The sequence below is a fragment of the Octopus bimaculoides genome, chromosome 20 (genome assembly GCF_046866305.1).
Source record: "Octopus bimaculoides isolate indiv1 chromosome 20, ASM4686630v1, whole genome shotgun sequence".
NCBI lineage: Eukaryota > Metazoa > Mollusca > Cephalopoda > Octopoda > Octopodidae > Octopus > Octopus bimaculoides.
This window is the reverse complement of record NC_142947.1, coordinates 27,379,513-27,392,141: the sequence shown is the minus strand read 5'-3', so window position 1 is coordinate 27,392,141 and position 12,629 is coordinate 27,379,513. Positions and strand designations below refer to the sequence as shown.

Below are 12,629 nucleotides of genomic sequence, written 5' to 3'. Positions count from 1 at the left end.
TTAATTACTAATATGACACAACATGTCACATGTGTTTGTATATTGTTTCTATCGTCCTCCCAGTTGAAAAATAAACAAGTTAATTGACACAATACAATGTCTGCAAGTTGATGAATACCACATATTCCCCTCCATTTTCTTATTGCTATATAAATTAAGGGTAAAATTTCCTTTTACCCGCACCCATTTATTGCACTTGGTAAAAACATTAATGTACTAATAATTGGGTATCCTTCCGGCAGCATACTGGATAGATATTATCCCTTAGTGGGTTGGATTCACAACCCCTAACTTTCTTGGATTATATATATATATATATGTATGTATGTATGTGTGTACAAACACACACATACACACAGGGTGGCCCAAAATTGAAGTCACCATTTAATATATTTGTATGTATTAAATGGTTGAGCAAATTTTTGGTCACTCTGCATGTATGCATGTGTGTGTGTGCTGTACATAGATCTCAGAGTTGGGTATTTACAGTAGTTAAGTTAGTATTAACATATTTAATGCAGAGAGCATCAAAAGGATTATTGAATATATTATGTGGTGAGAAGAGGACAATATTTGGCCAATGACAAATAATGATCTAGTTATCAACAGTTAATAAATAAATTCCAGTAACTGATATCAGTATTAATGGATTTATCAGTAATCATAGTTGTACTGATGTTTTATTAATTCCTCTGATACCAACCCACCCATGACTATTCCTAGTTCTACAATAACCTCTTGTTTAAAAATTATCCAAATCAAAACTTTCCATAAAAATTTCACATTAAATTATGTTACTCTTTTACTTGCTCTTTTACTAGTTTCAGTCATGCCGCAGTACCGCCTTTAGTCGAGCAAATCGACCCCAGGACTTATTCTTTGGAAGCTTGGTACTCATTCTATCGGTCTCTTTTGCCGAACCGCTAAGTTACGGGGACGTAAACACACCAGCATCGGTTGTCAAGCGATGGTGGGGGGACAAACACAGACACACAAACATGCACACACACACACACACACACACATATATATATATATATACGACGAGTTTCTTTCAGTTTCCATCTACCAAATCCACTCACAAAGCTTTGGTCGGCCCGAGGCTATGGTAGAAGACACTTGCCCAAGGTGCCACGCAGTGGGACAGAACCTGGAACCATGTGGTTCGTAAGCAAGCTACTTACCACACAGCCACTCCTACGCCTTATTAACACTAGCTTAATAATTTTTTCTACTTTAGACACAAGGCCTGAAATTTTTTGGGGAAAAGCTAGTTGATTATATCCACCACTGAGCTCAACTGGTACTTATCTTACTGACTCAGGAAGGATAAAAAGCAGAATCAACTTAGGCAGAATTTAAACTCAAAGGTAAAACCAGAAAAAATTTTGCTAAGCATTTTGCCTGGTTTACTAAGATTCTGCCAGCTTTCCACCTTCACACCAGCTTACTAATGGTTTCAAATTTAAGCACATGGCCAGTAATTTCAGGTGAGGGGATATCTGAGTTACGATGGCTCCAGTGAAAAATTGGTACTCATTTTATCGAGCCTGAAAGGTCAAAGGTAAAGTCAACCCTGGCGGAATTTGAATTCAGAAACAAAATGCCACTAAACATTTTGCCTGGCGTGCAAACAATTCTGCCAACTCACTGCCTAACACCAGCTTAATAACTCTTTTACTTGTTTCAGTCATTTCAGTGGCCATGCTGGAGTACCACCTTTAGTCGAGCAAATCGACCCCAGGACTTATTCTTTGTAAGCCTAGTACTTATTCTATCGGTCTCTTTTTGCCGAACCGCTAAGTGACAGGGACATACAAACACCAGCATCGGTTGTCAAGCAATGCTAGGGGGAACAAACACAGACACACAAACATACACACACACATCACATACATATATATATATATATATATATATATATATATACGACGGGCTTCTTTCAGTTTCTGTCTACTAAATCCACTCACATGGCTTTGGTCGGCCCAAGGCTATAGTGGAAGACACTTGCCCAAGGTGCCACGCAGTGGGACTGAACCCGGAATATATATATTATATATATATATATATATATATATATTTTTTCTATTTTTTATTATAGTTTCAGCTTAGAGCTGATGCACCGCCGTGTTGCTACACTGTTATTACAGGGAGCCTCTTACAATTTGTGGCACTTGGTGAAGAATAGAGTTTGATTTAGCAACCCTCATTTGCACCTCCTGCCGCGAGGTAGGTTCACCTGGGACTCTCGACAGGAAGAGGTCCAGCTTTGATTTAAAAACCCCTACATCTACTTTGTGCAGGTTCCTCAGGCTCTTTGGGAGAATATTAAAAAGCTGTGGGCCCCTGAAACCCAAACTGTTGCAGTAACTGGTCCTGAAGCGCGATGGCATTGCTGGGATCTTTGGCACTATGCAGTGTCGTCCCCTTCTAGCAATGGTGTAGCTTTCAATGCCAAAATTTGGCACAATTCCTTCCAGATGTATATTACTGCATACCTCTCCCGCCTTCTCTCCAGGGAGTAGAGTCTTAGCTGTTTCAGCCTTTCCCAGTAGCTGAGCAGTTGCAAAGAGACAATCTTCTTTGTGAATCTTCTCTGGATTGCTTCAAGGTCTGCTGTTAATTTCACACTGCTGGGTGACCACAGCTGTGAGCAGTAATCCAGGTGGCTGAGGACGAATGTCTTCCAGAGGATCATCATGGTTTCCTTATCTCTGGTTCTGAATGTTCTCAGGATCCATCCAGCCAATCGTCTGCACTTTGTTGCCATCCTGGTAATGTGCACTTGGAAAGAGGCATCATCACTCATGTTGATACCCAGGTCTCTCACTGATTTAGGCTCTGGGATTGAAATTCCCCGTGGACCAGTGTACTCTGTAAGTTTCATATTCAGTTTTGGGCGTTGGTAGCGCAGGCCTTTTAATTTTTCAGCATTAAACTGCATATTATTATCCTCAGCCCATCTGTAAACTGAGTCCAACTCCTGCTGCAGGTGTGCAACATCACTGAAGTTCTGTATTTTCTGCGAGACTTTCGTATCGTCTGCGTAATTTGCAAGTGTAGCTATCCGGGCACTTGATGGCATATCTGAGAGAGCGACTATAAAAAGCAATGGTCCCAAGACAGTGCCCTGTGGAACACCGCTCATTATTTGTGTTTTCACAGAGGTGGCTCCATTAGCCACTACTACCTGACTTCTATCTTTCAGAAAGTCATGTAACCACTCTCCAAGTTTTCCAGCTATGCCAAGATCATGCAGTTTGTGGCATATCACACCATGATCCACTTTGTCAAAAGCTTTTGCAAAATCAAGGTATATTACGTCCACTCAGCAATTTATTTTATTCAAGGAATGCAATTAGTTTTCCTCTGACTATCCTTTCCATGACTTTGCTGATGTGTGAAGTCAGAGAGATAGGCCTATAGTTTTTGGCATCTGCTCTGCTTCCCCCTTTATGGATTGGGCATATAATTCCCTCCTTCAGCTTGCTTGGCAGTCTGCCGTTTGCAAGAAAGCTCTGGAAGAGGATCTGGAGGGGTTTTGCCAGGGCATGTTTACACGATTTAAGGAGGATTGCTGGGAAACCATCAGGGCCAGCAGTTGAGTTTGTGTCCACTTCATGTATAGCTAGTAGTACATCTTCTTCACTAATGTTGATGTATTCCATTGTAACTGCCTCACTGGTTATAGGGGAGGTAGCAAAGAAGTCCACTGGTTTGTTCATTTGTCTGTGCTCCAATGGAGTGGTGAAGACACTTTTGAATTGCTCATTCAGTACCTCACTGATCCTAGTTGGACTGTCTGTGAGGGAGCCATCCTCTTCGGAGAGGGGTCCAATCTTGCAGCGTACTGAGGCTGTTTCTTTTGCGTAATGAAAGAAGGCCTTTGGGTTTGACTTAATGTTTTTTATAACCCAGGCTTCTTTGTCTGCTCTCTCTCTCTCACATAGGATTGTTGCAGCCTTTTTTCAATCTCCATCAGTGTCGTTTTTAGGTGGGACGTTTTGCTACTTTTTGGATGCTGGTTGAGTCGATTTGCAACTTTCGTCCGTCGTCTCATGAGGATCTTCCTCTCCCTTGGAATCTTGTTCCTATTTGTTTTGGCCTTGTGCTCTGGGATATATTTCTGGCATATGGCTTGCACAGTAGACATGAAACATTCTAGTTTCATGTCAATGTCTGGTGTGGAGAGAGATTTTGGACAATCCTCTCTGAGGATCTCTTTCTGGATCGATTTCCAGTCCGCTTTGTGGAAGTTCAGATGGGAGAGATTTTGGTTGCTTCCTTTAGGCTGTATGTCTTTGGTTTCTTTCAGCCCAAACATAGACAGCTCTATTATATTGTGATCCGAAACTAATGTCGGCGTCACTTTCACATCATGAATGATGTCCATATTGTTCGTGAAGCAGAGATCTAGAATGTTATTTGCTCTAGTTGGTCAGAGAACAGCTTGCTCCATGAATAGGGCATTGGTGAGGTTGAGCAGGCATTCCACCTGTGCTTGCTTGCGATAAGTCATTCCTGAGAGTATGAGACCTTCGGGCCATTTGACGTTGGGGAAGTTGAAATCACCCATAAGAAATATGGTCACATGGTGTTCCAGTTTCATGAGGATTTCTTTAATTCTAGTGAGGCAATCTTCAAATTTGCCTATGTGGTTTGGAGCATCCGGTGGCCAATATGTATTGCATATGACTATATTATGTTGTCTTATGTATACGATTTGGGTGTCGCATACCGAATTTGAGTATGACAGTAAGACCTGGGGTGTGAGGTTGTCACGGATGTATACAGCAACTCCACCATGGCTCCTTTCCCTTCTGTCTGTTCGCAGTATGACATATTTTGGTATGTGTACTTCTGCATCCTCTATATCAGGGCTGAGGTGAGTTTCCACGAGTGCTATGCATAGGGCTTGATTGCAGGCGGCAAGGTCTCTCAGGAAATAAATTTTGCTTTTATTATTATAATGCAACAGGCCCCCAATATTTAGTAAAAATATTGGCGTGATGCCTGTGCAGGCGTTAGGGGAGGCCATCCCATGTCTGTTGACTGTGGTGGTCTTGCGCACTGGGGGGCAAGGTTCCTCATCTGTGCTTGGTGTAGCCACGTCAGCTGCTGCACAAACTTTTGCGCCATACACAAAAAAGACTCTTGCTCAGCTGCTGCGTTGCGTATGATTTCTGAAGAGCGCACGTCCTTGAATTTTCTCCTTGGGGACATCTGTCGTCTTTCCTCAGAGAAGTTTTTATCCTTTAAACCTTTGTAGTTTTGGCGGGGTGTCGGGTGGGCAAACCGGCAGTTTTTGCTGTCTTCCCCATGCCAATATTTGCCTTGCAGGTAAAATTTGCAAGTTTTTGGGTGCCTTCCAAATTTCTTCTTTCCTTTGGTGTCTTGGATGGCATCGGATCCACCTTGGGATTTTCTACTTTTTGTCCTTCCTTTTCTTGTGGGTACTATTTTCCTCTGGTTATCTATTGGGGTGAGGGCTCCTTTCCTTTGTAGGACCACTGGCACAGAGGGGCTTCTATTTGCTGCTTCCTTGGCTCCACTATCCTTTTCTGCCTGGTTGTTCATAGGAGTGGGTGATCCATTCTTTTGAGGAGCTACTGGGTCAGAGAGACTTCCGAGTGTTTTTTCCTTTTCCTCCTCTCCATCCTTATCAGCCTTTCCACCATGGTTTCCAATTATGACATCTAGGGTGTCAATGTGTGGTCTGATGAGTGCATACGAGCGGAGGAATTCTGTCGGCGGAATTTGAACTCAGAACATGAACCTTAAAGAGTTGCGTTAAGCATTTTGCTCGGTAGGAAGATGATTCTGCCAGCTCGCCTATATATATATATATATATATTATTGTACTTGGGGATGGTCATATTGCCAGTTTAGCCAATACTGTAAAACCAGAAATGTGGTCTATAGTATAAGATGTACAGAGGGATGATGCAGTAACAAGACAATGACGTATGTAGGCGAAACAGCACGTAGCATAGGAGAGCGGGTAAATGGACATTGGAGGGAACTTAAGGAAGGGAAGAGCTCATCAGTTCTGTACCAGCACGCTGAGCAAGAACATGGAGGCTCACTCAACAACATAGAAATTAAAATCTTATCCACACATAGCGGAGATGCAGCACTTAGACAAATTATAGAAGCTACACACATAATAGAAGATAAACCTAGCCTGAATAGGAAACTGGAATGGAACACTAACACACACCCCAACAAACCACAACATATGACAATAAATTCCCCATAAACCGATAACAATATGAGCAAAATATAATACAATACATAGATATTTATTATATATATATATATATATATATATATATATATATATCATATATATCATATATCATATATATCATATATATATATATATATATTATATATATATATATATATATATATATATATATATATAGATAGATAGGAGTGGCTGTGTGGTAAGTAACTTGCTTACCAACCACATGGTTCCGGCTTCAGTCCCACTGCGTAGCACCTTGGGCAAGTGTCTTCTACTATAGTCTCGGGCCGACCAAAGCCTTGTGAGTGGATTTGGTAGACGGAAACTGAAAGAAGCCCGTCGTATATGTGTATGTATGTGTGTGTATATATTTGTGTGTCTGTGTTTGTTCTCCCAACATCGCTTGACAACCGATGCTGGTGTGTTTACGTCCCCATAACGTAGCGGTTCGGCAAAAGTGACCGATAGAATAAGTACTAGGCTTACAAAGAATAAGTCCTGGGGTCGATTTGCTTGACTAAAGGCAGTGCTCCAGCATAGCCAGAGTCAAATGACTGAAACAATTAGAAGAGTAAAAGAGTATATATAATATTTATATATATATATCAATATATATATATATTTACTCTTTTACTTGTTCAGTCTTTTTACTGTGGCCACCCTGCAGCACTGCCTTTAGTTGAGCAAATCGACCCCAGGATGTATTCTTTGTATGCCTAATACTTATTCTATCAGTTTCTTTTGCCGAACCGCAAAGTTACGTGGCTGTAAACACACCAGCATCGGTTGTCAAATATAAATATATATATATATATATATTTATATATATATATATATATATATATATATATATATATATATATATAAGTATATATGTATATATAATATAAATATATATATAATATATATATTATTTATATATATATATAAATATATATATATATATCAATTTGAAAATGGAGGATAATATGCTGAGCCCAATGACTTGCAGACAGTGTATCCCGTTGAATTCATTAACTTAATTTGTAACTAAAGTGACAAAAAAACCACAAAGTACAAGTGTTTATTTGCAAAACATGTTATATTGACAACCGGGTTTACAAAGAAAAGTACATAAGGAATTTGAGAATAAACATAAACTTAATCTTACAGCTGTTTCGACCTAGCTTTGGCATGCCCTATTCTATCCGAATAGCTCCTGCCGGAGTAATTAACCATATAGAGAACAGCTGCCACCATTCTAAAACTAAGCGTTTCGAAGAGTTAGAGCTATATATATATATATATATATATATATATATATATATATATATAATATATATATATATATATATATATATATATATATATATATATATATATATATATATATATATACTAGCAGTATACTTTGGCATGCCCCATTCTAGCTCCTGCCGGAGTAATTAGCAGTCTGCTAATTACTCCGGCAGAAGCTATTTGGATAGAATAGGGCATGCCAAAACTAGGCCAAAACAGCTGTAAGATTACGTTTATGTTTATTCTCAAATTCCTTATGTACTTTTATTTGTAAACCCTGTTGTCAATATAACATGGTTTGTCATAAACACTTGTACTTTGTGGTTTTTTGTCACTTTAGTTACAAATTAAGTTAATGAATTCAACAGGATACACTGTCTGCAAGTCGTTGGGTTCAGCATATTATCCTCTATTTTCTAATTGATATATAAATTTAGGGTAAAACAACCCCCTCCCTTTTTACCCGCTCCCACATATTACACTTGGTATAACACTAGTGTAACAATAATTGGGTACCCTCCCAGCAGTATATTGGATAGATACTATCCCTTAGTGGGTTGAATCCTCAACCCCTAACTCTCTTGCATTATATCGTATTTATATATATACATATATATATATCATCATCATCATCATCATCATCGTTTAATGTCCGCTTTCCATGCTAGCATGGGTTGGACGACTTGACTGAGGACTGGTGAAACCGGATGGCAATCTAAATTTGGCAGAGTTTCTACAGCTGGATGCCCTTCCTAACGCCAACCACTCAGAGAGTGTAGTAGGTGCTTTTACGTGTCACCTCACGAAAGCCAGTCAGGCGATACTGGCAACGGCCACGCTCGAAATGGTGTCTTTTATGTGCTACCCGCACAAGCCAGTCCAGGGGCACTGGCAACGATCTCGCTCGAAAATCCTACGGAGGCCAGTCAGGCGGTACTGGCAACGGCCACGCTCAAAATGGTGCATCTTATGTGCCACCCGCACAAGAGCCAGTCCAGGGGTACTGGCAACAATCTTACTTGGCTTGCCGGGTCTTCTCACGCACAGCACATTTCCAAAGGTCCCGGTCTGTAGTCATCGCCTCGGTGAGGCCCAATGTATGAAGGTCTTGCCTCACCACCTCAGCCCAGATCTTCCTGGGCCTACCTCTTCCACGGGTTCCCTCAACTGTTAGGGTGTGGCACTTTTTCACGCAGGTATCCTCATCCATTCTCACCACATGTCCATACCAGCGCAGTCGTCTCTCTTGCACACTACAACTGATGCTTCATAAGTTCAACTTTTCTCTCAAGGTACTGATACTCTGTCTAGTATGCACACTGACATTACACATCCATCGGAGCATACTGGCTTCATTCTTTGTGAGCCTACGCATGTCCTCAGCAGTCACGGCCCATGTTTCACTGCCATGAAGCATGGCTGTTCGTATGCATGCGTCATACAGTCTGCCTTTTACTCTGAGTGAGAGTCCCTTTGTCGCCAGCAGATGTAAGAGCTCTCTAAATTTTGCCCAGGCTATTCTTATTCTAGCAGCTACACTTTCAGTGCACCCACCCCCACTACTAACTTGGTCGCCCAGATAGCGGAAGCTATCGACTACCTCTAGTTTTTCACCCTGGAATGAGATAGAAGTTGTTTCCTGTTTGTTTACAGTCTTTATTGCATCTGAACATCTGCCACAAACAAAAACTAACTTCCTAGTTAACCTGCCTTTGATGTTGCTGCACCTCCTATGTGTCCATAGCTTGCACCGGGTACATCTTATAGAGTTACTACCTACTCCTTTTCTGCATACTGAGCAGGGCCATCTACCTGAAGGGGATTGTGTTTTATCTACCTTCCTACTTATTAGGATTTTGGTTTTAACTAGGTTGACTCTAAGGCCCTTCAATTCTAGACCTTGCTTCCACACCTGAAACTTCTCCTCTAGTTCTGATAGTGACTCCGCAATTAGGGCAAGGTCATCAGCATAGAGGAGCTCCCAGGGGCAACCTGTCTTGAACTCCTCTGTGATTGCCTGGAGGACTATGATAAATAAGAGGGGGATGAGGACGGAACCTTGGTGGACCCCTACCTCTACCCAGAATTCATTGCTGTACTCATTTCCAACCCTCACCTTACTGGCAGCATCTCTGTACATGGCTCGCACAGCTCTCACTAACCATTCTTCTATCCCAAGTTTCCTCATTGACCACCAGATAAGGGATCGGGGGGACCCTGTCAAAGGCTTTCTCCATGTCAATGAAAGCCAGGTACAGAGGTTTATCCTTGGCTAGGTATTTCTCCTGCAGCTGTCTTACTAGAAATAAGGCATCAGTAGTGCTTTTACCTGGCACGAACCGAAACTGCATCTCGTCTAAATTGATTCGCTCCCTAATTAGTTGGGCTATGACCCTCTCTGCAACTTTCATAACCTGATCTAACAGCTTGATGCCTCTCTCTCTCTCTCTATATATATATATATATATATATCTTATTTATATATATATCTTATCTATATATATATATATATATATATAAAAATGATATATATATATATATATATATATATATATATATATATATAAATGATATATATATATATATATTATTTGTATATGTATATATATATATATATATATATATATATATATATATATAAAGACCAACACAACTTCAACTAAAACGTAAGGCTTTCTTTACCTATCACTATTATTACACCACCATATACATTAATATACCCACCAATCACTTCTCGTACATCCCTCGCACCATGAACTCTTAACATACTCCTCAACATTTTGATGAGATCTGCCAAACCATCGGCTAGATTGAAACGTACGTAAATGACTATTACATAACATTCACAATGTCTCACTACCTAACCTCAACCTCCACAATGACTCATTACATAACCTCCACACAATAAAACAACGGCTAACTAGCCCAACAGAATTGCTTCTTCTTGTATTTGTTGCTCCATTCTCCATATAAATATATATATATATATATATATATATATATATATTCTATTCACCTAGGTTTCATTGTTCTTTTAAAAATTACGATTTATGCATTGTTGTCTCTCAAATATTTAAAATCTACGATTAAGAGGCCTATCTCCTGGCTGATGGTACCTACCCATTTTCTTTTATTCAAAAATTCTTATCGCTCCTTTAAAATTATGGCTTTTAAGTGTTGATTTCTCAGCCCAAGAATTACAGCGTGATGTGCTGCTTGACTGGTTCCCCCCTCTCTCTCTCTTTATATATATATATATATATATATATATATATATATATATATATGATGATGATGATGATGATCTTCCGCCATGCCTCTGTCTACCCCTCCATCCCTCTCTAAATCAGTCCCTCTCTCTCTCTCTCTCTCTCTCTCTCTCTCTATCGGAGTTTATTTCCTTAAGGTTTTCAGGTTTTGGGTATATATAAATAAGAAATCCATTCTAAATTATCTCAATCTCTTCTCCACTGAGATACTACGACGAAGTCTCCAAGATGCAGATAAGATAGAGATTTATTTATTTACGGCCTCAACATCTCATACCTTTCACGCTTTAGTCTGCCCTCTATTATTTATCTTGTTTCTCTCCATGAAATTCAATTGAATTCAGTTTTTGTCTTAAATTCATACTTATTCATTTTCTAAGCTTCCTAAATTCATGCTACTTATATATTCTATTCACCTAGGTTTCATTGCTCTTTTAAAAATTACGATTTATGCATTGTTGTCTCTCAAATATTTAAAATCTATGATTAAGAGGCCTATCTCCTCGCTGATGGTACACCCGCCCTCCCACCCCCTCCACCGGAAGTGCATTCCTCTGTCATCCTGTCATCCTCGGCTGTCTCCCGGAACCCATCTAGTGGCCTTGGCCATCCTCTCCCCTACCTTTGGGTAGCGCATAAAGTTTGAGTAATGTTTGCAGGTTGTAGGTACTGTTTTGCTTATGAATTCTTCCAATTGCAAGTTTTCTTTTCAGGTACACGACACTGCTTTTTCCCTTCCCAGGCTACAGGCCCACACCCCCAACACCCATACTGTTAGGATTGGCACTCTCAACGTCGGCACGCTGAAAGGTAGATCTGGTGAAATTGTTGAGATGCTTGAACGGAGACGCGTAGATATGTGCTGCATCCAGGAGAGGAGGTTCTGCGAGGTTCCTCACAGGCAAAGAACACAGGTACAAGATTTTCTGGGCAGCGAACACTGATGGGGTTGGGGGCGTAAGAATACTTCTAGCGGAGAAATGGGTGGATAAGGTAATCGAGGTCGTTAGAGTAAGTGACAGAGTACTTAAGATTAGACTAGTGCTTCATCATAGATTAGCTACTGTCATCTCAGCCTATGCACCTCAACCGGGGCTACCAGATGGTCTGAAAGACCAATTCTATGACACCCTCTTGCAAACTACCTCGTCGACGAGTGACAGGGACCTTCTCTTTGTGGCTGGAGACTTCAATGGTCATGTCGGACGTCGTGCTGGAGGCTTCCATGGCATACATGAAGGCTATGGCTTCAGTTCCCGCAACGAGGAGGGAACCAGACTGCTGGAGTTCTGTGATGCAACCGATCTTATGGTCTGCAATACCAACTTCAGGAAACCTGCCAGTCACCTAGTCACCTACCGCTCCGGCAGACACTCTAGCCAAATCGACTACATCCTCGCCAGAAATAGGGAAAGAGGGCGGCTTATAAATGCCAAAACCTACCCTGGCGAAGAATGTACCCCACAACATAGATTTGTAGTTAGCGACTTTGGGATCAAGGCAAAATGGGTGCCCAGAATTAGACCGGCTTGGAGGAGAAGGGTGTGGAAGCTTAAAGACCCTGCAAATGGACAGAGACTTAGAGACAAGTTACTTGAAGCATTTAACGAAATAGAAGGGGATATAGCATCATACAACGTGGAAGACAATTGGAGATTTCTGCGGGACAACCTGTTGAAAGCCACCGACCAGATCTGTGGGTGGTGTAAGGTCCCCTCTCGACCCAGAGTAATGTGGTGGTGGAACAAGGAGGTAGACAGGGCTATTAGACAAAAGAAACAGGCTTGGAAGGACTGGAAGAACGGTGGTAGCAGGGAATTGTATCAATGTGC

At 40.9% G+C, this 12,629-nt stretch overlaps 1 protein-coding gene across 3 annotated transcripts in view; it reads left to right on the top strand.

Annotated features, from left to right (window-relative positions):
* LOC106878910 (uncharacterized) overlaps positions 1-12,629 on the top strand; it is a 177,004-nt gene that overhangs the window by 109,842 nt on the left and 54,533 nt on the right. The window lies entirely within an intron of this gene.